This window comes from Ornithorhynchus anatinus, chromosome 16 (genome assembly GCF_004115215.2).
Source record: "Ornithorhynchus anatinus isolate Pmale09 chromosome 16, mOrnAna1.pri.v4, whole genome shotgun sequence".
NCBI classification, from domain to species: Eukaryota; Metazoa; Chordata; class Mammalia; order Monotremata; family Ornithorhynchidae; genus Ornithorhynchus; species Ornithorhynchus anatinus.
Genome location: NC_041743.1, coordinates 7,119,492 through 7,145,300, shown reverse-complemented (window position 1 = coordinate 7,145,300; position 25,809 = coordinate 7,119,492). Strand labels below are relative to the sequence as shown.

General features: G+C 53.3%; 1 protein-coding gene across 2 annotated transcripts in view; it reads left to right on the top strand.

The window, feature by feature from the left end:
* Window positions 1-1,288: 1,288 nt before the first annotated feature.
* TNR (tenascin R) overlaps window positions 1,289-25,809 on the top strand; it is a 228,604-nt gene continuing 204,083 nt past the window's right edge. The window contains exon 1 of one of the 2 annotated variants that reach the window (XM_029081118.2): window positions 1,289-1,528. The gene's annotated coding sequence lies outside the window, so the exon portion shown is untranslated. Of the gene's footprint in view, window positions 1,801-25,809 lie in introns of both variants that reach the window. The other variant, XM_007668916.4, reaches the window with a different exon arrangement.

The window sequence follows — 25,809 nt, the reverse complement described above, 5'->3', positions numbered from 1 at the left end:
GGAAAGCCCTGCCTGAAACCCCTCGACCCACTAGCTCCTGCATCTTTCTGCCAAGCCTGCCAGCTGGCTGGACCTGCTCCAGGCAAGCCAGTTGGTCTTCCAGGCAGAGGTGTGGGATGTGGGGAGAGGAGGTGGGAGGGAGAGAGGAAAACTGGGGAAGAGGGGAGAGAGGAAAACTGGGGAAGAGGAGAGAGAGGAAAACTGGGGAGGAGGAGGAGAGAGAGGGGCACGGGGCAACATGCCCTCCACCTCTCTGCTGGCTACTGCCCTCCCGCCCCTTAGTGACGATCCCTCTTCGCACCTCTGCCCAGGTCCATTTCGAGCTCCCGGTCAGCTGGGGCAGGTGCTGGGCTTGGAGTCTCTGGTGAGGGGCCTTCCCCCTGCCTTGTTTCTTCAGGGGCTGATGATCTTTTTAGGTCAGCTGAGGGAAGCTCACGATGGCCCCTTCCCCAGTCCGGGAGCTCAGGCAGGAAGGGAGGCCAGATGGGACTTGCCACAGGTCGAACTGTAGAAACAGGCCCAAGACCCAACTCCCAGGGGGCACCAGAAACCCTGGGGGAGACCCTCGGGGACCTTTGGACGGACCGGGCTCCGGAAGCGAAGAGAATGCCCCGGGGCCTCTGGGCTTTGCCGAATCGTACATTCCAAACGCTTAGTAGAGTGCTCTGCACACAGTAAGCGCTCCATAAATACTATTGAATGAATGAATGAATGAATGGGCTCCTTCTCCAACGGCTCTGTCGGCTCTGCCCCGGCTGTCCAGAGAACCGGTCAGGCCCCTGCGCTCCGAGGCGAAGATTCGTCCCGGCATCCTCCCAACCGGGCCGGCCTTCCCTTCCCTTCCCTTCCCTTCCCTTCCCTTCCCGGCGGAGCCGGCCCTCAGCTAGAAGCCCTCTTCTCAGCCCCCTCAACCCCCAGGTTACGGGGACGGAGGCTGCCAGTGGGGGAAGGCTACGGAGAGGCCGGGGCTAGTCCCTCGGCTTGGAGTGGGTCCAAAGGAGTTGATGAAGCCTCTTCCCTCGCCACCGGGCGTGACGGGCCGTCCTCCTAAGAAGAGGCAGGAAATCCCCCGTGAGGGCTCCCGAGGCCGGGCCGGTGGGGTCGGTGGGGTCGGTGGGGCCGGCGGGGCCGGTGGGGCCGGTGGGGCCGGTGGGGCCGGTGGGGCCGGCGGGGACGGTGGGGCCGGTGGGGCCGGCGGGGACGGTGGGGCCGGTGGGGCCGGGCGCGCCGTCCCCGGGCGGCGACGGGCCGGTTGTCGCCTCCGTCCAGCAGGGGGCCGCTTGCAGGGGAAAGGCGGAGGAAACGAACGAACGGGCTGCTGAAATTTCAGCAAGAGAGAAAAAAGAGAGCGAGAGAGAGAGAGAGCAAAGCAATCACAAGCTCTCTCCTCTCCTCCTCCGCACGGCAGTGGCAGGAACCGGCCGCGCTCGGGCCGGCGGCACCAGCCCACCGAGACCGGGACCGAGCGGGCGAGAGAGAGTAAAGCGAAGGGGCAGGGGGCGAGCCCGGGGCGATCTCCCCCAGACAAGTGAGGCGCCTGACTTTCTTGATCGGATTTCGGTTGTTTCTCTTCCTCTTGCTCCTTCTGTCCTCACCCCTCCACCCCCGCTACCCTTGGACGTCTGGGCTCTATCACCTTACTTCTGCCTCCTCCCTCTCTTTCGGAGAAGGGGGAAGGAAGAGGAGAGGAGAAGGGTCGTGTTCTAGGTCGGCTCGCCAGCTGGCTCAGAACCGAGCGGCTCAGAATCCTCTCCACCGGCCGCTCCTCTCCGCTCTCCCACAACCCATCCCCAAGCCTGGGTAAGTCCGGAGCCCTCGTTCTTCCGATTTCCTCGCTAGGCTCTTCAGCACCAAGGAGAGCTAGGAGATGCGTCTCCGTCCCCGTCCCCGTCTCCGTCTCTCTGCGTGTGTGTCTGCGCTTGACTCTGCTGCGCGGCTGAGGTTTGACACCGAGCTTACATCTCCCTGGCACTGCGCATCGGAAAGAAAAGGGAGAACGAAAGCTGTGTCCACAGAAATAGAGGTGGAATGAGAACTCGTGTGTGTGTGTGTGTGTGTGTGTGTGTGTGTGCGCGCGCGCTGCAAGGCAGGTGAAGTCTGTCTGCGGCTGTCTGGGTGGAATGAACCGGCTGTCCTTTCTGTATGTAGATGTGAGGGAGGGTTTGGGGAATTAGTCTTGCACCTTCTTTAACTCTTCCTGAACAAGCAGGCAATGGATGGAAAAGAGTTGCCACCATGAGCTCCTGGGCCAAGGTGGAGCCGCTAAAAGTTCTCTTCCTCCAAGTCGGCTCGGAGGACGTGTTTTCATTGACTTCGTTCCTGAGGATGATCCGGCCCTCGTGGTGGAGGCAGCGGCAGCCACCCCGCCCCTCTCGCCGGGCCGCCCCTCTCGCCGGGCCGCCCCCGCCGTGGTCAGGAGCAGGGGGTGTGGGGGGGGGGGAGTTGCGTGACCCTGTGGGTGAGGGTGCCGCCCCCTCCCCGCCCCGGTCCCTCTCCACAGAGGGGAGTTAGGAGAGGTCCAGCCCTTGTGGTTGGCCTTAGTGGCTTGTTTCTGGTGGAGGACAGAGAGACTGGATCCCCCGTCCTCCCATCCTCAACACCTGTCGCTTCGGCGGGAGCCCGGTGAAGGTGTCTCCGTCGGTGAGCCGGGTCGGTGGGAGGATCTGGCGGGGAGCCGGAGAGCAGGTGATTAGAGCTGGGTTTTCTCTCAGGCAGTTTTGACTTGGTTTCCCTCCCACTCGCCGACCCCACCATTAGGACGCCCCCATCCCTGCCCCACACTTTTGGTTCACCCACCGCAAACCTCTTTTTCTTCCTCCCGCCCGCTGGGGCTCCGGGCTCGGTCCCAGCATCGTTTGCCCGGGAGAGCCCAGTCTCTCCTGGAAATGCTCCTGGGGACTGGATCTCCCGGACCTCTACCCGGCTAGGTTCCTGCAGACTCAGCGGTGCTGAGGCCTGCTGGGTGTGGATGCGGGGGCCCCCGTACCTCACTGAGACCTGTCCCCTCCGCCTCAGGGTTAGCCCCCCTCCCACAACTCCCTCTTTCCATTATAGTGTGTGTGTGTGTGCGTGTGTGTGTGTGTTGGGGGGGGTGGGGGAAGGGAGAAAGCACACAGGGAACTTTACCCCCAGTGTCCTGGTCCAACACTGTGCCAAGGGGATTTGGTCTGAACTCCCTCTGTTCCGTCTGGACACGAGCCCTTCCTTCCCTGTCCATCCTTCGGTATTTCCCCCCCCCCCCCCCCCGCCAGTCCTCCCCTAGAGCCGGGCGAAGTGTTCCTGTCTGGGCTGTGTAGAGTGAGACGTTATTACATATTACCAGCTGTTTGGCCTCAGAGCCGGAAGCCCTGGCACCTCCCTGGAGTCGTGGAGAGAGTGGCTGTCGCCGTCTCGGAGAGGATGGATCGGGGGCAGGGGAGGAAATGAATCCAAGCACGCAGAGCCCGGCCCACATAGACCAGTTTATACCCCTCCACCCCTGCCTCCTATTGCTCCTGAAACCTCAGAGTTGGAATATCACAGTGCTGGGAGGTGGTTGGGGGGGAGGGGGAGGTGTATGCTGACTTCCCAGTTGACAAATCCCTGGGACCAGTCCAGGCAGGAAATCTGATTAAATCCTGGGCAGAGCTCCTCTTCAGGAGACAGGCAAGATTCTATCTGGTCAATAACTCACCCCTCCCAGAGCCCTTCTGAAGTGGATGAGTGCCCATTTTATAGATGGAGAGACCGAGTCGTAGGGAAAGATCAAGTCTCCCATTGCAGGGGGTAGAATTCCCGGTCTCCTTAAACCTTAAGCCCAGGTTGATCGCTCCCCACTGAGATCCTGCAGTTTCTCCAGGGCCAGGTCAGGGGGTGGTGATTGCCCCTTCCTTCCTTACCCTTCTCATCCAGCCAAATATTGACGTGCCCCAGCAGGGTTGGGGGACCGATGGGAAATGCGCAGGGACCACCAGGGGCCGCTTCTCACCCGACCTGGGGATGGTGCCCTTGAGCCGCCGAGTTCCTGCTCGCTCCCGCTCAGGGGTCCGCTGGACGTCGAGGGACTGGTCCCGCCTATGGCAGTGAGCCGGGCCTGTGAGTGGCCACCTGCAGGGCAGTGATGGTGCAGAGCACATGGTGCTCTGGGCCAGCTCCGTCCCCCGTGAGCCGGTCAGTGGACAGGGCCTGAAGGGATGCAGGGTCTCAGGGCTTTGTGTCTCCTGTCGTTCTCAACCTCCTCTTGGTGGTCCCTGGCTATCTCTTCTCTCTGTCCCCCGGCAGGGAGTGCTCTGGGGTGAGGGGCAGAAGATGGGCAAGGAGGAAGCTGGAGCTCTTCTTCCTTTGACTTTCCCCCAGAGCAGGGCAGAAGGCGGATGCCGTCAGCAGCCTTTCTCCCAGCTGGGCGTCCCCTACCCGCCTCTCGTTGGCCTCAGGAGAAGCTAGTCCTTGGGTTTCCAGGGCTCATCCCTGTTTCCATGAGGAATCCCAGTCCCCGGACTCTCCGAGATACGTGAGGGACGGGAAGGCCCGGGCATCTTGTGGGTCTGTGAGGTAGAAGTCTTAGGGAGATGGAGGGATGAGAGTGGGGAGGTGTAGGGAGGCAGAATGGGATGTGGGGAGCTGACCGTCCACTTGGCATGACTTGGCATGCATTTAATGAGACACAGGAGTTTGATGCCCTCGGTCTTTTAAGGGCCCGTCTGTGGTTTGTGCCGCTGCTGAAGGGATCCCCGGGCTGCCTGATTAGGGGAAGCGGCCTCTGCAGTGGTTTTTGTCGAGGGCGAGTGGGCGACTCTAGGCTGGGCAAATGTGGGATGCAGGGGGGTCATGTGTGCCTTAGCATTCTGAGCGTGTCATGTGTGAAATCCAAGCCGAATTGAGTGGCTGTGAGGCCCACGGTTCCTCAGAGGCTCTGTGTCCATATAACCGGCTTTCAGGTATCTGGGCCAGACAGCCGCTGCTGGGGTCTCTCTCCTTGGGCGGGGGTCTCGGACAGGGGGCAGGGTCCTAGTGGCTAGCAATCTCCTGGCCCGACAGAGAAGGCGGGAGAGGGCAGCCAGTCAGTCGGTCAGATTTACTGAGCGCCCTCCGGGTGTCGGGCCGTGTACTGGGGGTGGGGGCAGAGGTGCCCACTTGGGAACATCTGGAAAAGTCATCGCCATGGAAACTTGGGCTCGTTCTGTAGAAATGAAAGGAAAGTGGCCCGAGTGATCTCCATGGGGACCTCGGTTTGTGCTCCACCCTTGAGCTCTTTGAGCAGGTGGGGGGTGGAGGAAATCTGTTCCGTGTTGTGAGAGACAGGCACCAGGTAACTCACCAGACCTGCAGCGGACCCAGGTTCCTCCTCTCAGACCTGGTAAAAAATTGTGGCATTTATGAAGTGCTTACTAGGTACCAAGCCAGAGTAGATAGAGGATAATCAGGTTGGATCCGGTGCTTGTTGTGGGATGGGAATATATCTGTTTATTATTGTATTGTACTCTCCCAAGCGCTTAGTACAGTGCTCTGCACACAGTAGGTAATCAAGACAGTCGATTGACTGACTGGGCTAGTCCAGCTCCAGTCTATAATAATAATTATGATATTTATTAAGCACTTACTTTGTGCCAGGCACTTTACTAAGCGCTGGGGCGGATACAAGCAAATCGGGTTGGACACAGTCCCTGTCCCGCATGGGGCTCCCGGTCTTAATCCCCATTTTACAGATAAGGTAACTGAGGCACAGAGAAGTTAAGTGGCTTACCCAAGGCCACACAGCAGACAAGTGGTAGAGTCAGGATTAGAACCCATGACCTAGCGAGTACTGCTGCTTCCCAAAAGGCCAGCCGTGCCGGGAAGAGACCCCAGGGCGACAGCAAATCTTCTGCTCCAAGCTTCCGGTCTTGAACCTGTTGTTACGGCACTTGTTAAGCACTTACAGTTGGCATGGATTCAGCAGTTTTTGTGGACGACTCTGAGGTGCAGAACCCCATGGGCAGCAAAGACAGTGAGAGTGCCTCTGGGCCCTGCCACCCAGAATTGGCACCAAACTCTCTGCCAATTTGGCTGGAACCGGGCTCTGCACCTTAAGTCCTTGCTTGCCCATGGCAGCGAGCGCCCCGCCTTGCCCGCCTTCTGGCTCCTTGTACCCGCTGCCCCAGCAGGGACCCAGCTGGCAGGGACGGAACAGTGCGAATGGCACCACGCAAACCCCCGGCACTGACATCCGTTCCTCCGGGAGCATTCACCGCTCTGAAGCCTTCCCGGCGGACTGAGGCAGCTTCATCCTTTTCAGCAGGAGACTTCATCACCAGGCACTTAGGAACTTACAGATGGGAGAAAAAGAAGCCATCTCTCCAGTGGAGGGAGTCAGTAGACACAAACTGATGAATATTCCAGATTTAAGGATGAGACAGTAGATAGAAATCATAGTCACAAGGGAAGAAACATAGGGTACTGTACATGTCTTTTTTTATTTCTAATTTTTACAGTATTTGTTAAGCACTTCCTGTGTGCCAGGCACTGTGCTAAGAACTGGGGCAGATGTAGCCTAATCAGGTTGGACACCGTCCCTGTCCCACCTGGAGCTCACAATCTTAATCCCCATTTTACAGATGAGGTAACTGAGGCCCAGAGAAGTTAAGTGACTTGCCCAAGGTCAAACAGCAGACAGATGTCTTTAAACTCAGTTGCTTCCCCCGAGGACAAGGCATTCCCCCAGGAGCCCTGCACCTTGCGGCCCCTCTCTCTGTCCAAACTGCCCAGGGTCACTGAAGAAGGAGGAGGCGGGGGAAGGGCCGGGTCCATTGCCCAGCACCCGTGTAGGGGCTGAATGAGACCTGCAGTTTCTCCCGCACCCCCACTCTAATCCCTCCAGTGCGTGGGGGGAGAGGAGAGGAGGCCTCATGGGGCGCTGGAAAGAGTCAACTAGGGACTGGCACTTTCCGGGAAGGAGCATGACGACCTGTGGGGGCAATACCCTAGGGCCTTTCACACCTGCCGCATGGCATGAGGACAAGGCCCAGGAAGAAAACCTTCAGGCTCCACATCTCTTCCCGCCTCAAGCCGGCAGGCCCCGATACCTCCTCTGTGAACCCAATCCATGGAGAGCCTCTGGAAACCAGAGGCCTTCGCTATATTGGCGGCCACTAGCTGGCCTCCAGATCCTGGCCGGCCTCCTACTCCACCTCCACAATAGTGGATAGTGGACTTGACTTACTAATTGACTGCAGGTGGGGGTCAATTCTCATCCGGCTCCTTTTCCCCCGGGGGTTCGGTATGGTGGTTGGCCCCAGTTAGGCGCTCCATAGGTAGTCCTGAACAAATGGTCCCCAAGGCCCTCCCGAGGCCTCTGCTGGGCCAGGATCGCTCCTCTGTGGACTAAGGGCTTGGTTCTGTGGTAATTTCTGTCTGCTGGCCTCCAACAGGCTGGAACTGGCTGTCTACCTCTGGACAGACAGGTTTGCAGAATTTCCTCGGATGCTAATGGGCTGGGTGAACTGGTCTTCAGTGTCCTCTATACCGAGGGGACTGAGCTGACCGAGTCTGGGGGAACCCCACCCAGGCGGCCAACTCTCTTAGCTCGAAGGCCCTGAGCAGCTTATATTTTTATAATCCTCCCAATGCAATTATCTGGAAATTGTACTGGGTTGGAGTAAACTTGAGCCTTAAAGGGCTTTTGTCCACTCAGCTGGGGGCTGTGACCAGGGAAGCTTTTCCTATCAGCATGCTGCCCCCTCCCCTCCCCGTTCCTCTGCCAGGCTGAGTTTTATTTATAAATCTTTTCTCCCCTTTATAATTATGTTTTCTATAAGTAGAACATCTAACCGCCACCTCCTGGCTGGTCTAGGGGAATTGTTTGGATTTTTCGACGAGGTGCAATTTCCAAGGCTTGAATTTGTATAGATTACCTTGAATTCATCTCCGACGAATACGTGTCGAGAGAAGATGCCGTCTGCCCGGTGAAATACGGTTGAACGCTACAGTCTGAGAATGGCAGGAGTTGCATACACACATCGTTGATCTAAACGGATCTCGGTCCGACAGGCACTTTAATAAGTCAGTTGTGTCAGCTCTGCTCGTTTAAGTGGCCACCGATCTCTACTGTCGACTGGCCGATGTGCAGGTCAGCCTCAGGGCTGGGGCTGGCCGTGGGACACGGCCTGACCGATCTTTCTCGGCATCCCTTCTGCCCCAAGCTGCCAGGGAAACGGGCTCGGTGGCGAGAGGAAATACGGAGTGGGAATGTTGGAGTGGGAGGGAGGAAGCGGTGTCCCAAGTTACAGCTGCGGGCAATGAGATGTTAATGGGGAAAGGGGCAGGGCCAAGCCAGTCTATAAAGGGGCCGCCTCTTCTGCGAAGCCCAGCTGGCCCTACAGATAGATGGAACTTATAAACTACACAATAAAGCCTCCCGTTCAGAGCCATATATATTTATAGAGATATAAATGAAGTTTAATGCCGGTGAAACCCGCTATAAAAAGCAAAAGACTTCATCTGTATCTGTATTTCAGGTGCAGATCAATTCTGGCCTTCTGCATTTCCCAGCTGAGATCAGTCCGCCCTCCCACGCTCTAGCAGGATCTGGCCAAAGCCAGCCAAGCCCGGTGGGTTAAGGGGTGCTGGGGGGAGGGTCTGACCCAAGAACTGCTTCTGGCCCCCCAGAGGTCTTCTTGGAAGGGCTTGGTGGGAGAGAGGGACTCTGGAGAGCCCCAAGGGCCTCCAAACAACCGTTGTCCCCGGCTTCTCCCAGTCACGCTCCGGGAGCTGTCGACTCTTCCCAAACCTCACAGTGGCCCGATATGGGGAAGGCCCGGTGGGGGTGGGGTGAGGGCAACGCGGGCCGAAGGGCTGCTGTGGCCAGGGCAGTGTGAGTCATGGGGTCGACAGCGAGGTGCGGCATCCTGCCTGCACTCGGGTCTCTCTCCGGCTCAGCAAGGGGGTCGGGAGAGGGAGGCCGGCATGTGCAGCATCGTATAAGGAGGTATCGTAGGGTTTCATTAGATTGTGAACTGGAGGGCGGGGAATGTGGGTCTTCCCAGCACTGAACTCACATGCTTAGTATAGTGCCTCGCAGGGGATCAGTATGCACCATAGATGGATGGATGGGAGAAATTGACTGTGGATGTCAGAGCTCCTTCCTGAGCCTGAAATTCTTACTTGGGGAAGGGGAAGGGGGAGTCCACCCCTCCCTATTTCTGTTCAGGAGGAGGCAGCCCCGGTTCGAGCTTGGACCGGTGCCAGAGGGTCAGGGCATCCTGCCGGTCTCCAGGGGAGCCTCCCCAGGGGTGCCGAGCCTGCCTTGATTCTGATCTGGCTGCTGTTACGTGGTAAGTTGGGAAAACTGGTATCAGTCAATCTCTTATTAAAAATGGCCCCAGGCCGTGAAGTCAGTGATATTAAAATGCAGAATAAGAGTCTGCCCCATCCTACACTACTCTCCGCCATCCCCCCCCCCGCCGGCTTGCTCTGTCTTTCTCTGTCTTACTCTTTGTCTCGTGTATTTTCCCAGTTGTATTTTATCAGCTTAATTGAGGGAGGCAGCAGGAAGCCAAGTCTCCGTTCACTGGCTTTGGGGAGCAAGTCCTCCCCTGACTCCCCTCTCCGCCTTCATCTGGCAGGCGGCTGTCGATGCTGCCGATGTCTGCCCGGGGTTGGCTTTCCCTTTCCCTTCCCTTGTCAGCTTCTCGCTCTCGATCCCTGTCCTGGCTCAGCTTCTGCATCATTCCATGATCCGCTCCCCTCCCCTCCTGCCCCTCCCCGGCCCCCCGGCAGGCACAGAACTAGTCCAAGCTCTCCGTCATATCCCGCTTCAACTACTGTACCAGCCTCCTCCCTGGTCTCCACGGCTTCCGCCTTGTTATTCTTCATTCTCTTCTTCCTCAGTCAATCAGTGGTATTGATTGAGTGTTTGATGTGTGCAGAGGACTGTACGAAATGCTAGGAAGAGTGTAACACAATAGAGTTGATAGACAAGTTCCCTGCCCACAGGTAGCTCTTATCTACATTGTTAGACTACAAGCTCCTTCGAGGTAAGGACTGTGCTTCCTACCTTTATTATACTCTGTCAAGTGAAATGGAACAGGCTCCTCACGCGGTAAGTTTGCGGTACCTACTAGTGAAAGATGGCTGGCCAAATTTACAGAGACTCCTGTGTTGGGGGAGAAAAAGATTCTGAGAGGTAGCCCCACCACGGGGTGCCAGCTTTTTATTGTGAGCGCAGGGGTGAAAACGGGAGGGATCTGTGTGCTGTCTGTGATTACGGTATTTAAGCGCTAAGTGCCAGGCAGTGTGCTAAGCACTGGGGTAGATACGAGCCAGTCAGGTTGAACCCAGCCCATGTCCTATTTGGGGCTTACGGTTGTAATCCCCATTTTACAGATGAGGTAACTGAGGCCTCGAGAAGTGAAGTGACTTCTGAGTGGGGATGGGGACCGGATGTAGGCAGGTTTCAGAGAGCTACCGTCGCCTTTAATACACTCAATCACCTTGCCCCTCTTACCTCACCTCACTACTCCTCTACTACAACCCAGCCCACACACTTAGCTCCTCTAATGGTAATTTACTCTTTCTTAATCTCGTCTATTTTGCTACCAACCTCTGACTTATGTCCTGCCTCTCTCTTCATATCCGACAGACAGTTACTCTCCCTGCCTTCAAAGCCTTACTGAAGGCACATCTCCTTCGAGAGGCCTTCCCTGACTAAGCCCTCTTTTCCTTTGCTTCCACTCTCTCCTGCGTCACCCTACCGTGCTCCTCTTATGCATGACGTAGTGGATAGAGCATGGGCCTGGGAGTCAGAAGGATCTAGGTTCTAATCCCCACTCCACCACTTGTCTGCTGTGTGACCTTGGGCAAGTCACTGAACTTCTCTGGGCCTCCGTCACCTCATCTGCAAAATGAGGATTAAGACTGTGAGCCCCACGTGGGACGGGGACTGTGTCCAACCTGATTAGCTTGTATCTACCGCAGTGCTTAGAACGGTGCTCAACACATAGTAAGCGCTCAATAAATACCATTATTATTATTCATCCCCCGCCACAGCACTTACGTTTGTATCCATAATTTATTTATATTAATGTCTGTCAGACCAGTCAGTCACTTGGTAGTATTTGTTGAGCACCTACTGTGTGCAGGCGGCCGAACTAAGGGCTTGGGAGAATGCAGTAGAGTTAGTAGATGTGATTCTTGCCCTCAGGGAGTCGACAGTCCAGCTGGGGACAGGCAGGTCACTTGCTTTGTGGACAGGAGCCCATCGAGACGTTGAAGAGCTGGGGTGCCCCAGATCTCAGGAAACCCCGGTTCACAAATGAGAGAAATGTTAACGAGATGGCGGAGGGGGGAGGGGGAGGAAAAGCAGAAATGTAGGGCTGGATTGCCTCTCTCCCGCCTGCCAGGACTGGCAGAGCCATAAGCAGAGCTATTTGGGGAATGAAAAATGGTTTGTAACTGGCCAGAAAATATAAGCATCTCCCTTCAGATCAGAGAAGGCGCTGCCACCTGCGTCCCTGGGAGGCCAGACCTTGTCCCACACAGCATCCCAAGGTGGATCCAGGCGGAGGGATCGACTCCACCTCCAGGCCTTGATTCATGGGGGGAGAATATGGTCAGATCCCAGAAGCACATGAATTATTCAAGGTACAAAATTGGCACAGGGACAGAAGAAAAAGAGTGGGGGGAGACGGCGGGAAAGGTCGAAGACGCAAAGGGCTTGGGAGCGCGTGAGGGGTGGAGGCGGAGGCAGGTGGCATGTCAGACGGCGGACCCCGAATGCGGGCCGGGGCAGGAGGGCCGTGAGCACCTGGGGTGAGCAGCAGCCGCGCGGTCTTGGAATATTAGTACAGTGCTCTGCACAAGACTGTGAGCCCGTTGTTGGGTAGGGATTGTCTCTATCTGTTGCAGAATTGTACTTTCCAAGCACTCAGTACAGTGCTCTGCACACAGAAAGCGCTCAATAAATACGACTGAATGAATGTACAAACGCGACTCCCCGTCAAGGCTGCTGACCAGCTCTAACGGCAGGCAGGCAGTTTGGGATTGAGGTTAAAATAAATCCCAGAGGTTGGGCTTCAGGCCCTCAGATGCCACCAGAGAAGGGGGAGGGTCTGAGGAGGTGGGGCACAGGGGCTCCTCACCATGGGAGACCCAGCACCCCAGACATCCCCCTAGACCCCCGATCCCTCTGTGAGCTTGGCCGGGGCAGTGGGAGCGGGGGCGTTCTCTGGCCCAGCAGCAGCTCCTCCTCAGGGAAAAGTGAGTCCGTTTCCTGGTCTTAGTGGCCACCACAAACTGGAGCGGGAGCCCAGATCCGCTGCTGCCCCAGTGGTAAGGGGGAGGCAGAGGGAGCCTGGGCTCTTCCCTTCCCCTCTCAGGCACCACTCGCTGTGTGTGCGGGGGGTGGGGTGCCTCCTGGGGAAGGGCCTCTTTACTTGAAAATTAAGGGATCCTACCTAATAATTACTCTCCCCGCCTTCAAAGCCTTACTGAAGGCACATCTCTTCCAAGAGCCCTTTCCCGACTAAGCCCTCATTCCCTCTTATCCCACTCCCTTCTGCATCGCCCTGATTTGCTCCCTTTGGTCATCCCCTCTCCCAGTCGCACAGCACTTATGTACCTATCTGTAATTTATTTATATTAATGTCTGTCTCCCCCTCTAGACCGTAAACTTGTGGACAGGGAATGTGCCTATTACATCATTGTGCTATCCCAAGTGCTTAATACAGTGCTCTGCCCACAATAAGTGCTCAGTAAATACGATTGACTGACTAACCTGACTGTTCGCAAGAGGGCAGGAAGGCAGGGTGACAGGAGGGCAATGGCAAAGCAGAGCCATGCATCGGGGCTAGCTGGTCTCCTCTCCCCCCGTCCACTGTGCTCCTCTGACCCAGCTCTGCACTGGCCACGTTGGCCCACTGGCAGATGGAAACTTAGGGGCAAGAGCCTGCTCTTCCCCGGAGCAATCTGAATTTGAGACTTGGGATTTCTTGGGACGTGGCCAGACCCCCCCCCCCCCCCCCCCCCCGACTCAGCACTCAGTCAGTGGCCTATCAAGAAGGTGAATTTCTTAACAACAATAATAATAATGTTGGTATTTGTTAAGCGCTTACTATGTGCCCAGCACTATTCTAAACGCTGGGGTAGATACAGGGTAATGAGGTTGTCCCACGTGTGGCTCTCAGTTAATCCCCATTTTACAGATGAGGTAACTGAGGCACAGAGAAGTTAAGTGACTTGCCCACAGTCACACAGCTGACAAGTGGCAGAGTCGGGTTTCGAACTCATGACCTCTGACTCCCAAGCCCGTGCTCTTTCCACTGAGCCATGCTGCATCTTACCCCTGGAAAGGAAACAGGTTCAATTAGTAGTATTTATTGAGCACTTTCTCTGGTTACAGCAATGTTCTCAGTGCTTGGAGAATACTATAGAGTTGGTAGGCATGAGCCCTGCCATCAGGGAACTTGCTGTCTAGAAATAAGCGTACAATCAAAGTTTTGGGGTTTTTTGCTATGCTTCTTAAGCGCTAACTATGTGCCATGCACTGTACTGAGTGGTGGGGTGCAAAGAAGATAAGCAGGTCCCACATTACAGGATTGAATCTCCATTTTACAGGTGAAGAACTGAGAAGTGAAGTGGCTTGCACAAGGTCACAAAGGGCTGGAGCTGAGATTAGAACCCAGGTCCTCTGACCCCCAGGTTCAGGCTCTTTCCACTAGGCCACACTGCTTCTCTGTTATCAAGAACCCTGGACTGGTAAGAGATTTCAAAGGGTGGCGAATTGCCTATAAAGAAGTCAGGGATGCCTTTCCCTGTGAGCAGTCGAGGGCCTTGCTGTCCAGCCTCTATTCTTCATCCCCTCCTCAAGCCCGGGCCGAGTCAGAGGGCCAGAATCGCCCCCGCCTGAAGCACCTTGTGTAGTGTTTAATAATAATGATGATGCTATTTGTTAAGCGCTTACTGTGTGCCAAGCACTGTTCTAAGGCTGGGATAAATATAAAGTGATCAGATTGTCCCACATGGGGCTCACAGTCTTAATCCCCATTTTACAGATGAGGTAACTGAGGCACTGAGAAGTTAAGTGACTTGCCCAAAGTCACACGCCGAGATTAGAACCCACGACCTGTGACTCCCAAGCCTATGCTCTTACCACTAAGCCACGCTGCTTCTCTGGTCATCTTATTTGATGAGCAGGTATCCACTAGAGGTCAGCACTCTAGCTTTTGTGTTTCCATCTTATCCGATGTACACGCACGTGTGTACCAGGCATACGTGCTCCCCAGTGGGGAGAGGAAGTTTTAGGGTGACCTGGAGCTGGGGCCTCCCATCACGGAGCCCCTGGGCTCCTGCTGCGCCTGGCACAGGTAGGGCCGTTCTGTCCATTGATTTTCTCCGTAGGCGTTCCCTGGAGCGGGCGGGGGGGAGCGCACGATGGACACTCGCACCGCACGCCGATTCCTAAATGGAAGATTGCTCAATTTGCATTAGCCAAGGCCAGAGTCTCGCGGGGGACGAAGTCGTTTTTCAGGGATCCGGAGGCCGGCAGCTGGAGATTGATCGTCCGGATCGATAGCCGCAGAGTCAAACCCGAGCGTCGGGGTCGCGTCGGGAGGTCTCCCCCAGCCCCGAGCACGCTGTGCTGCTGCCGCCGGATAAAAAAGCCAGAGACGAATGCCGTGGGAGACGCGCGGTGGGGTCTGAGGGCCTGGGGCTGCCGGAGGGACCCCCCAGGCCGAGACATCAGCAAGCCCAAATAGGCCGACCGCGGTCTTTCCATAGTCCGGCCGTGAAGGAGGAGCTAGGGTGACAGTCCCTCTGGCATTCTGACGAGTTCCGACTAGAAATCCCTAAGCTCGTCCTCTAGACTGTAAGCTCGTTGTGGGCAGAGAATGTATCTGTTATTATTGTATTCTCCTGGGCACGGAGTGCAGTGCCCTGCACACAGTAAGTGCTCAATAAATGCGATCGACTGACCTCGGGATCTAATCTGAGCATGCTCCAGCCCAAACGTGGCGATCCAAGCTCCTGAACTGAAGGAGAGAGCCAGGGGTTGGTGTGAACCGGGCCGACCCGGCCCCAGCCCGCCCGGCCCCGGTAGCCTGCAGGGGGGCAGAGACGTCGGCGGCCGATGAGCCGGGATGTCCCGTGCGGGATTGCAGCAAAGGGTGGGAACCCAGAACTGGGGGGGCAGGATCAGTTGATCAACCGCTGGTATTTCCTGAGCACCTGCTGTATGCGGAGCATTGTCCTAAGCACTTGGGAGAGTTCAGTGCAACAGAATTGGTAGACATGTTCCCTGTCCACAATGGGCTTCCAGTCTAGAGGATGCGGAGAGAGAGGGTGGGGGGATATCGGCGATGCTGTTTATAATAATAATGATGTTAAGTGTCTATTATGTGCCAAGCACTGTTCTAAGTACTAGGGAAGATGGAAGTTAATCAGGTCCCACAGGGGGCTCACGGTCTAAGTAGGAGGGAGTACAGGAATTGAATTCCTATTTTGCAGATGAGGGAACTGAGGCACAGTGAAGCGACTCGCCCAAGGTCACGCAGCGGACAAGTGGCGGAGCTGGATTAGAACCCAGGTCCTCTGATTTTCCGGAGTGCCAAGCACTGGAGTAAATAGAAGATAATCCGATCACACACAGTCCCTATCCACACGGGCTTAGATGGAGATCTCTGCTGCCTGGGACCCTGTTGGAGACCTGACCGTGGTTTCCAAGGCGAGGGTGCCCCGACTCCTGCGCCGGCCCCTTCCCAGAGGATCCCTGCCGGCGGGGGAGCAGAAGCGGAGGGGCCACGAGGCCGGCTCAAATGCAGCCTGCTTTGCAGTGGAGGAAGAGCCCACTGGTTCGGGGGGTGGAGAATGGGCTCAGAGCCAGTTTGGATCTCTTGGTGCTGCAGATGGGCAAGGAACCCCAGCCACCGCCCCGCCATGACAACGCCCGGCATCCGCTTCCAAATTGAGAAGCAGCGTGGCTTAGCGGAAAGAGCACGGGCTTGGGAGTCAGAGGTCATGGATTCTAATCCCCGCTCCGCCGCTTGTCAGCTGTGTGACTTTGGGCAAGTCACTTCTCTGTGCCTCAGTTACCTCATCTGGGGACAACCTGATTACCTTGTATCTACCCCAGCGCTTAGAACAGTGGTTGGCACATAGTAAGTTCTTAATAAATACCATCGTCATTATTATTATTATTAAATCCAGAGCCAACAAAATGGAGGCCGAGATGAAAATGGATCCTGCAGGGCTGGTGGTATGGGAGCAGTCCCAGGATTCCTCTTCTCAGGAGTTAGCCGCTCCTTCCGAACCCTACGTCCTCGCCCTGGGCCACGCCCCACAGCTCCATGTTCTTGCTCTTTTGCTATTTCAGTCTATTGGCTCTTGAGGTTCCTGGCTTGCACAGAGTAATTACTGCTGAGGCCTGATGAATCGAGGGCCAGTAATTAAAGCGCCTATTGATTTTCTACTTAGGAGTTCCCTGTAGCTGGAAACACAAGCCGGGAGGGGAGAGGAATAAGCTACACTACGCAGGGAAAGAATTTCAAAATGGGGAATGCTGTTTGATTTGTATTAGCTGGCCCGGGTCCCTGAAGGGGGGAAGAGAGGCCGATTTTCTCCGGCCCATCTGCCAGGAATTTGAAAATTGATCGGGTCAATAGTGTCGTGGGGCAGAGCGCTGGCTGGAGGAAGGGGGAAGAAAGGCCGTCTCTAATAATAATAATAATGTTGGTATTTGTTAAGCGCTTACTATGTGCAGAGCACTGTTCTAAGCGCTGGGGTAAACACAGGGGAATCAGGTTGTCCCACGTGGGGCTCACAGTCTTAATCCCCATTTTACAGATGAGGGAACTGAGGCACAGAGAAGTTAAGTGACTTGCCCACAGTCACACAGTTGACAAGTGGTCTCTCCTGGTGGCTCGTCTGTAGAAATGCCCAACTGTGAATCTCCTGCTTTCAGCCTCGTCGGGCTTATTTTTAAAGATTTACTGAGGCGGTTGACTTGCCCTTATCTTCTTCGTTCATCAAGCAACGGCAGGCATCCTGACACAAGGGATCTGGCTTGTGGCCCAGTTGGTCTGGGGCAAGGGGCCAGAAACTAGCAAAAGTCAAATGGGGAGGGGAGAGTAAAGGGCGGGGCACCACAGATCAGACAAGGAGCAGAGATGGACCACCGACAAGGGGAGTAGAGAGGCAGATAGCGAGAGAGAGGAGAGAGAGAGAGCATGAAGTCGATGGAGAGAAAGGAGAGAGCGGACAGACGTGTGAAAGGAAGCAAAGAAAGCCTGAGACAGAAAGGGAGAGAAAGGAAGTTTTTATAAGAAGTGTAAGACTCATTTAAGCATTATTTAAAGATTCCTTAAGTTATTTTGGTACATTTAACTTTGAATTCATCTTCCTTTCTCAGCGTTAATGTGAACCGTGAAAGAGAAACTAATGAGAAAAGAGCCCGACTGACAATTTCATTTGAGTCAGATCGGAATTCTTCTCCCCCTTCTCATGTTGGGTCTCCCGATCGAGATTATTCTTCTGTTTCTCCGAGAAATGTCACTCATCTCTTCACTCCCTTCCTTTCACTCATCTCCACTGCTGCAGCTGGTTTCGTTGCTTAATGATGATGAAGTAAGATTAGGATCTGGGCTTGAATAATAGTAGGAAATGGGCAAAGAAGAATGGTTCAGAATTATTCATGTTTAGTCACAATTACCCGTCATTTTGACTTTGGAGGGGGCAGGGTGGGAGGGGGAGGCAGGAGAAGAGAGGGAACAAGTAAGTTGGCAGTTGGCTTAGGAAATCATTCCGTAGTGTGAATTTTTTCAGCACATTTGAAGGTTCTAAATATCACTCCCACCTGAGCAAAGTGTCTGTGCGTATCCAACCACGAAATGGGGGAGCTGTCTGTAAACTCCTTGAGGGCTTGGAACGTTTTTATAGTAATAACGTTACTTGTTAAGCACTTACTGTACTGCTTTGCAGTGTGCTAACTGCTGGGGTAGGTACAAGATAATTAGGTTGGAGTCAGTCCCTGTGCGCCTTGGGGCTCACAATCTGAATAGGAATAATCCCCATTTTACAGATGAGAAAACCGAGGCCCAGAGAAGGCGACTTGCCTAAGGTCACAGCAGACAAGCGACTCCCAGGCCCATGCTCTTTCCATTAGGTCGTGCTGCTTTTATAACAATAAAAATGATGGTATTTATTATTCTGTGGTATTTAGAGACTGAAACAGCGTGGCCTAGTGGAAGGAACATGGGCCTGGGAGCCAGAAGGTCTGGGTTCTAATCCTGACTCTGCCACTTACCTGCTCCTTGATCTTGGGCAAATCAGTTAACTGCTCTGTGCTTCATTTTCCTCAACTGTAAAATGGGATTGCAGCACCTGTTCTCCCCCCAACTTTGTCTGTGAGCCCCAGTGAGACCAGATTGCCTTGTACGTACCCCAGCATTTAATATAGTATTTGGTGCAGAATAAGCACTTAAATATTGCAATTGTTATCATTATTATTCTTAATAAACACTAACTCTGGGCCAAAGCGTTGTAGTAAATGCCAGGGCAGAGTCAAGATTATCAGATTGAACACCATCTCTGACCTCAGATCGAAGAGCTAGGATCTTTGGTCGGTTTTACTCTTTAGGAAGTTCAGGCCCAGAAAGTTTAAGTGACTGGTCTCAGGTCACCCAGCAGGTCAGGGCAGACCTGAGACAAATCTCCCGACTCCCAGGCCCGTGCTCTTTTTCTTAAGCTACGCTGCCTCTCTGCCGTTGAGCAGAGAGCCTGTTGCACTTTTCCAACTGCTTAGTACAGTGCAGTGTACTCCGTAAGTGCTCACTAAATACGATCGGCTGACCGGTTAGGTGATTGATAGTTGAATGACTAAACCATTCAGGATTGGTTTGCATGATCACTTTGGGTGTTGACTGACTCCCTCATTGCATGCCTGGAGCCATTAGAGCTGGGACAGACCTCTCTTTGCCTGGTGTGGTTGTCTGGAGGCAGGGTACCCAGGCTAAGTGGCTCTTCAGAATGTCCCTTCTAGATTTCTGAGCCTTTGGGTGATCAACCTTTCCCGTTGTGCCTCCTGACAGTGGAGTTGCTGGGTGTGTGTGGGGGCAGGGGGAGCAGAAGGGGGTGAGGGGAGACAGTGGGGCTAGAGGCCGGAGGACCGGGAGGCTGTGACTTGGGAAGACCCTTTGGCCTGGAAGAAATGATTTGAAAACAAGACTCTTGAAGAGAAGGGCTGAACTCAGCGCTCTGCCTTGAGGTGGGCTGGTGGCTCGATAGGAGGAAAAGGGAATCTGATCTTGGTATTGGAGAGGGACCCCTGCCCAGCCACCCACTGCCTCTGTGTGTGGGGGCAATGCTGAACCTCTGAAGACATGTGGAAAAAGGAGGTGGCTCATTCCCGTGCTCTCCTGACCACCGGGGATGCCCAGTCCAACCGTGCCATAGTGGTTAACACACCCGGTGTACGACCAGGCTTCACTTCCATGTTTACCACATCCACTCATTCATTCAGTCACATTTATTGAGCGCTTGCTGTGTGCAGAGCAGTGTACTTAAGCGCTTGGAAAGTACAGTTCAGCAACAGAGACAATCCCTGCGCACAACGGGCTCACAGTCTAGAAGGGGGGAGGCAGACATCAAAACAAGTAAACAGGCATAAATTGCATCAATATAAATAGAATTACAGTTATATACACATCGTTAATAAACAGAATTATAAATATGTACATATCTACCCATAAGTGCTGTGGGGCAGTGAGGGGGGTAGAGCTGAGGGAGCGAGTGGGGGCGATGGGGAGGGGAGGAGGAGCAGTTCATTCCAAGCGCTTAGTACAGTGCTCTGCACATAGTAAAGCGCTCAATAATTAGTAAATACTATTGAATGAATGAATGAATGAATGGGGAGCTTAGATCGGCAAGTCAGAGAGACCCTTGGAGCGCTCATGGGGCTCGACTTCTCTGGGTCTGCCTCTTCAAACCTGCCTCTTGGTGTCCCAGTCTTCCCGAGGCCTTTGCTCAAGGAGAGCAGCCCCTCTCCCAGCTGCCGCTTGCCAGGCTTGGCTGATCCCTGCAGTGGTCTCCCAGCCATCCGCTGCTAAGAGGCAGCGTGCTTCCCGGATCTGTATACCCATTATCCTGTGCACCCTTCCTTTCGATCTGTGGGCACCCCCTTTCATTTGGCCACAGAGCCTCCCCTTGGGTGTCCGTTCTCATCCCGTGTCTCGGAGCCGGGTCACTGTGAGAGCGTGGCTACGAGAAAGGAAGAAGGTGGAGGGGGTTCGTTTGGGTCAGCCTCTGTGGAGGTGTCTGAGTCTGCTCTGTGCATTGGGAAGGGTTTAGCGCGCCGTTAACACTCAGTAACGATGAAATGATAGCAAGTTAAACGATGCTAATGTCTCTCCTATTTCATTTCATTAAATGAGATGGAGAATGACACCTAGATTTGGGAGGAAACTGTGACTTTTTTAACCCGGTCTGGGTTATTAAAAATGTGTTTCTGAAGTGCGAAATTTATAGCTAATTGCACAGCTAATTCATTAGGTAGCACAGGAGTTTTAAAAAACACAAACACCACAAATTAAAGTCTTGGAAGTATCACACTATGACTTGCTCTAGTAAATAATTTTAACTAAAGTCATTATTTACTGAAATGGAGAATTTACCGGAATGCCTTGGAGAATTGTTTCGGGCTGGCCTCGTAATAAACCTTCCATGTAATTCTTGATTAATTACTTATTTGAGCAGCACACTGTTTGCTCTGAACAAGTTGGGGGAAAGGGTAATCGTGGATCAGGGTGGACCAACTTGGACCCTCTCTGCCCTTTTTGAGGTTGACTTTTCCTCCTCTGCCTCCCCAAGTGGCAGTGTAAAATTAGTGGAATAGACTGAGCATTGGCTTGTTCTGAGTTCTAATCATTGCATGATTGGCCTAGTGGAAAGAACCTGGGACTGGAAGTAGGAAGACCTGAGTTCCAGTCCTGGCTCTGCCACATGTCTGCTGTGTGACCTTGGGCAAGTCACTTAAGTTCTCAGTGCCTCAGCTTCCTCACATGTAAAATTGAGATGAAACACCTGCTTTCATTCCCCCTAAGACAGTTAACCCCTGTGGGACAGGGACTGTGTCAGATCTGATCATCTTCTACCTACTCTAGCCCTTAGTACAGTGTTTGACACAGAGTAAGTGCTTAACAAATGCCACAGTTGTTAAAGAAATGCTTTATGAATCAATATCCCCACCTGTAAAATGGAGTCTTTTCATGTCTGTGGTTTGGAAAGTTTTGCTGGGAATGAATTGGTTTGATCAATAATTCCCCTCACCCTGATTTAGCAACCCTTTAGAAACAAATGGACCCCTGCCCCTGTCAGCCTCACTGTGAAGTTGTGAGGATAGAATGGGGTGACTGAGGTGGAAATCCTTTGGAATAAAGGTGCTGTAGAAACCCAGCAATAAGCGAGACTTGTACCCGTCCCCCGGTTGGTTGGAGGAAGGAGAAGATTGTTGTTATTGATCCCGAGTGGCTTTTTCTCTTGAGACCCTGCCCTGTCCTCGTTCCACAAGACTTTGATGTTATGGTTTCCTGACATCGTCAGATAAGTTCAGAGTCTTAATAGCTTCCCAGTGTCTTTCCAGTTCAGCAAAAACTTTACCAGCCCTCCTTCCTAGCCGGACCAGCGTCCCAAGAGAGCAGGGAATCTCAGAAATCTGAGCAAATGTGATCCCTGTGACTTGGTCTCATTTAGACTCATTTGTTCAGTAGGATTTAGTGAGTGCCAACTGTGAATGTAGGAGAGTCAGTATCTGCTCTCAAGAAGATTACAATCTAATTGGGAAGACAGATGGCCAGTGCCTGTAATGGAAGCGGGAGGAAATGTACTGATATATAGATACAGCTGGTAGCAGCAAGAGTGCAGAAAGATGAACAGCTGAATCCATAACTACTTCTATGTAAGGCCTAAGTGTGGCTGTTGGAGTGATATGACCAAGCGATCAATCAATTAATGGGCATAATGAGCACCTACTGAGTGCTAGGCACCGTACCAAATACCTGGGAGAGCTCAACGTTAGCAAGATGCATCTTTCCTGACCTCAAGGAGCTTCCATTCTGAATGGATTCTAAGTACAGAATCATCAGGGAATTCTCCCTGGGGGAGGCGGATTTTCCAGAATGTCAGAATGTGGAGAATTTGAAAGCAGAGGGAATTCCAGGCAGGGGGACACAGACTGGAGCCCATTTCCCTTTAGCCACCAGTCTGGGCTGCCTGAGGTCATGTGTGGGGCTGCCTTATTGGTACTGAAAAAGAAAACCTGTCTTTGCCCAACCCAGGGATGTGGCCCTCGCCCTAAACAGTCTTTTTTTTAATGGTATTTGTTAAGTGCTTACTAGGTGCCAGGCACTGTACTAAGCTCTGGGGTAGATACAAGATAATCGGGTTGGACACAGTCCATGTCCCGCATGGGGCTCTCAGTCTTAACCCCCATTTTATACATGAGGTAATCTGAGAAGTGGCAGAGAGCCCAGGTCCCCCTGACCCTCAGACCTGTGCTGTCTGTCGTGCTGCTTCTCTGAGTCTTGTGGCAGTGAAGAGATGGGCTGTGAGAACCAAAGAGGGAGAGCCGTAGAGAGAGGGAGGTGAAAGGAAGACGAATTTGGTAGCAATATCTGAGGTGAACCGAAAGAGAGAGCGAGACCGATGAAAAGAGAGGAGGTGGGGCCCTGGCATGGTAGGCTGCAGTCGTTGAGTGAAATAACTAGAGCGTGAACTCGTGTCTTGGCAGCCGGGATAAAGAGAAAAGGATGGACTTGGGAGACACTGTACCGAGGGACAAACTAGAAACGGGCAAGGGCCTGGACGTGCCAGGCGTTGTTGAGGGAGGCACTGGGAGGGAAGTTTTGTTCACCGTGGGCAGGGAACATAGAGAAGCAGCAGCAGAATGCAGTGGCTCGAGCCCGGGCTTGGGAGTCAGAAGGTCATGGGTTCTAATCCCAGCTCCACCACTTGTCTCCTATGTGTCCTTGGGCAAGTCACTTCACTTCCCTGGGCCTCAGTTACCTCATCTGTAAAAAGGGGGTTGAGACCGTGAGCACCACATGGGTCAAGGACTGCGTCCAACTTGATTTGCTTTTATCCACCTCAGCGCTTAGTACGGTGCCTGGCACATAGTAAGCACTTAACGAATACCATCGTCATCGTCGTCTACCAACTCTGGCATATTGCACTCTTCCAAGCGATTACTACTGTGCTCTACACACAGTAAGCTCTCAGTAAATATGATTGATTGATTGCCAGCTCTTACGGGCCAGGCCTGGGTCTCGTTCTTCTGCTGTGACACCCCCAGAGCCATAACCCATGGAGAACCCACCCTGGGAAGTGCATAGATCCCCAGCCTGTAATCAGGGTTGGACTGGTGTGAAGCGTGTGTGGGCGTTTGCCCAGGGGTGGGCTCTTTCGACTCCCAGCTGATCTGGCCCTCAGTAGAGGTTCCAGCTAGTAAATGTCGGTGCAGAGAGAGTTAGCCAAGAGGCAAGGGGCACTTTCTGCCATTTTCCCACAGGAGGGAAGAAGGGTGAACAAGTCACCTCTCCTTCTTCTTCCTTTCCCAAGGGAGGGGAAGAAGCGCTGTGGACTAGGAGATTCTGCATGGCCTAGTAGGAAGAGCATGGGCTTTGGAGTTAGAGGACCTGGGTTCTAATTCCAGCTCCGCTTGCGCCTGCTGTGTGACCTTGAGCAAGTTATTTAACATCTCTGGGCCTCAGTTACCTCATCTGTAAAATGAGGATTAAGACCACGAGCCCCTTGTGGGAGAAGGACTGCTTCCAACTTGATCATTTTCTATCTGTAAGGCACGTAGTGCTTAACAAGTATCGCCGTCATTATTATTATTATTTCCCTCCCCACCAGGCTGTCACCAAGAACACCACACACTACTGGAAGGTGAGCCCCTGAATACATATCTCTGGGCTTTTGCCTAGCCCTGCTAGAGGGAGGAGTTTTTTTATGGTATTTGTTAAGTGCTTACTGTGTGCCAGGCACTGCTCTCAACGCTGGAGTAGATACAAGCTAATCAGGTTGGACACAGTCCCTGTTCTACCTGGGGCTCAAAGTTTTAATCCCCATTTTACGGATGAGGTATCTTGAGGCACAGAGAGTGAAGTGACTTACCCAAGGTCACAAAGCAGGCAAGTGGGTTGTGTGACCAGTGCCCAAGATCAGTAGGCCATGGGGAAAGGAACCGAATGACCTGGTTAGGTGTGATGAGAGGGCTTCCGGGTGCGGGGGAAGACAGACCATGCCATCTTGGGATCCTCCATAGCTGAAACCCTGAAGAGGAAAGACAAGTGGTAGCTTCTTTGAGTATTCTGAGCACTAATGTGCTGCTCCAGAAAGAAATGAGGAAAGATTATGCAGAAAGGGAATTGAGTCTGCCAGGGGCTTAAAAAAAAAAAAACCAAACCAAACAAAAAAAAACCAAAAAGGCACCCAGGAAAAATTTGTAGAAAGGAGCTGTTTGTTGCTCTTTGTTCAGGCTTTTATCTCTAGAGTGTTAAAAAAAAAAAAAATGTTCCTTTCTTGCACAGTCTCTCATAGTCTTTCACTCTCTCCAGCCTCTCACTCTCCCTCTCGGGTTTGAGCTGAAGCTCTTTTCTCAGCTAAATAAAGGAGCACTGCCTCTTTCTAAGGCCAGCTGTCCCAGTCCTCCCTTCTCGTTGTCGATATAAAGATATATAACCACGCACCTATGAAGGAGTGCAAGTCAAGGGGGAGCGGGCAGCTCGAATTTCTTTTGAGGCCTGATTAAAAGCAGCCTCAGCTCCAAGCTCAGAGAGTGTTAAAGGGATTTGGTTGGAAGCTGACCCAGCAGTGTTGACAACCTGCCCTATTACTAAACATATACAGTAGAGAAGTTGGGGCGGCAGAGGCGAAGAGAGAGATTAAGGGCCTCCAAGAGCCTCTTATCCAGTGGCTAATGGAGCATCTCTGGGTAGTGGAGGGATGTCAGGGTTTGTCCCATCCTAGGGCCCTGATTGGCCTAAGATTCTGGAATCCAAGTTGTCCAGGCCCAGCCCAAATTGAGCCCCACTTACAGGAATGGGTGGAGCCACACAGGCACCGTGGGTCACACACTTGTCTCACCTGCTCTACAATCTCCCATTTCCTGACCCTTTCAGGCTATCTCACTTAGAGATATCCCACTGGCATCTCAAACTCAAGGTTGTTATAAAATGGAAATTTTTCATCTTCCCATCTAAATTCATTCCTTTTCTTAACTTTCCCATTTCTATCAGCACCATTAGCTTTGCAGTCGCAGAAGCCTGCAACATTGGTGTCATCCTCATCTCCTTGTAGTCTTTCAGCTCTCACATTCAGCAGACTGCTGTATCCGGCCATTTCTTCCTCCACAAAACTTGCCATATCCGCTCTCTCCTCTCCACCTGATCAGGCATCACTCTGATGCATGCTGTCATCATGCCGTGGTTAGACTAGTATCGACAGTAAGATGCTTGAGGGCAGGGATGACACTGTTTCCCAAGTGCTTGGAAGGGCGCGCGAAACACACACACACATGCACAAACATACACTCCCCCCCGACCGGGCCCCCAAGGGTGGCTGCGTCATCATGGAGAGAGTGCTCAATAAATGCTATTGATTAATTGACGTCTGGCTCGTCACTGCTGGAACTTAGTAAAAGAGACTGTCCCCATTCAGGATATCGAGTGCTTCTGATTCAAGGCAACCCAAGGACAACCAGACTAGGTAATCACCAATCAGTGGTATATATTGAGTGCTTTCTTTGTGCAAAGCACTGTACAGAGTTCTTGGGCGAATACAATACGGTTGGTAGACACAATTCCTGCC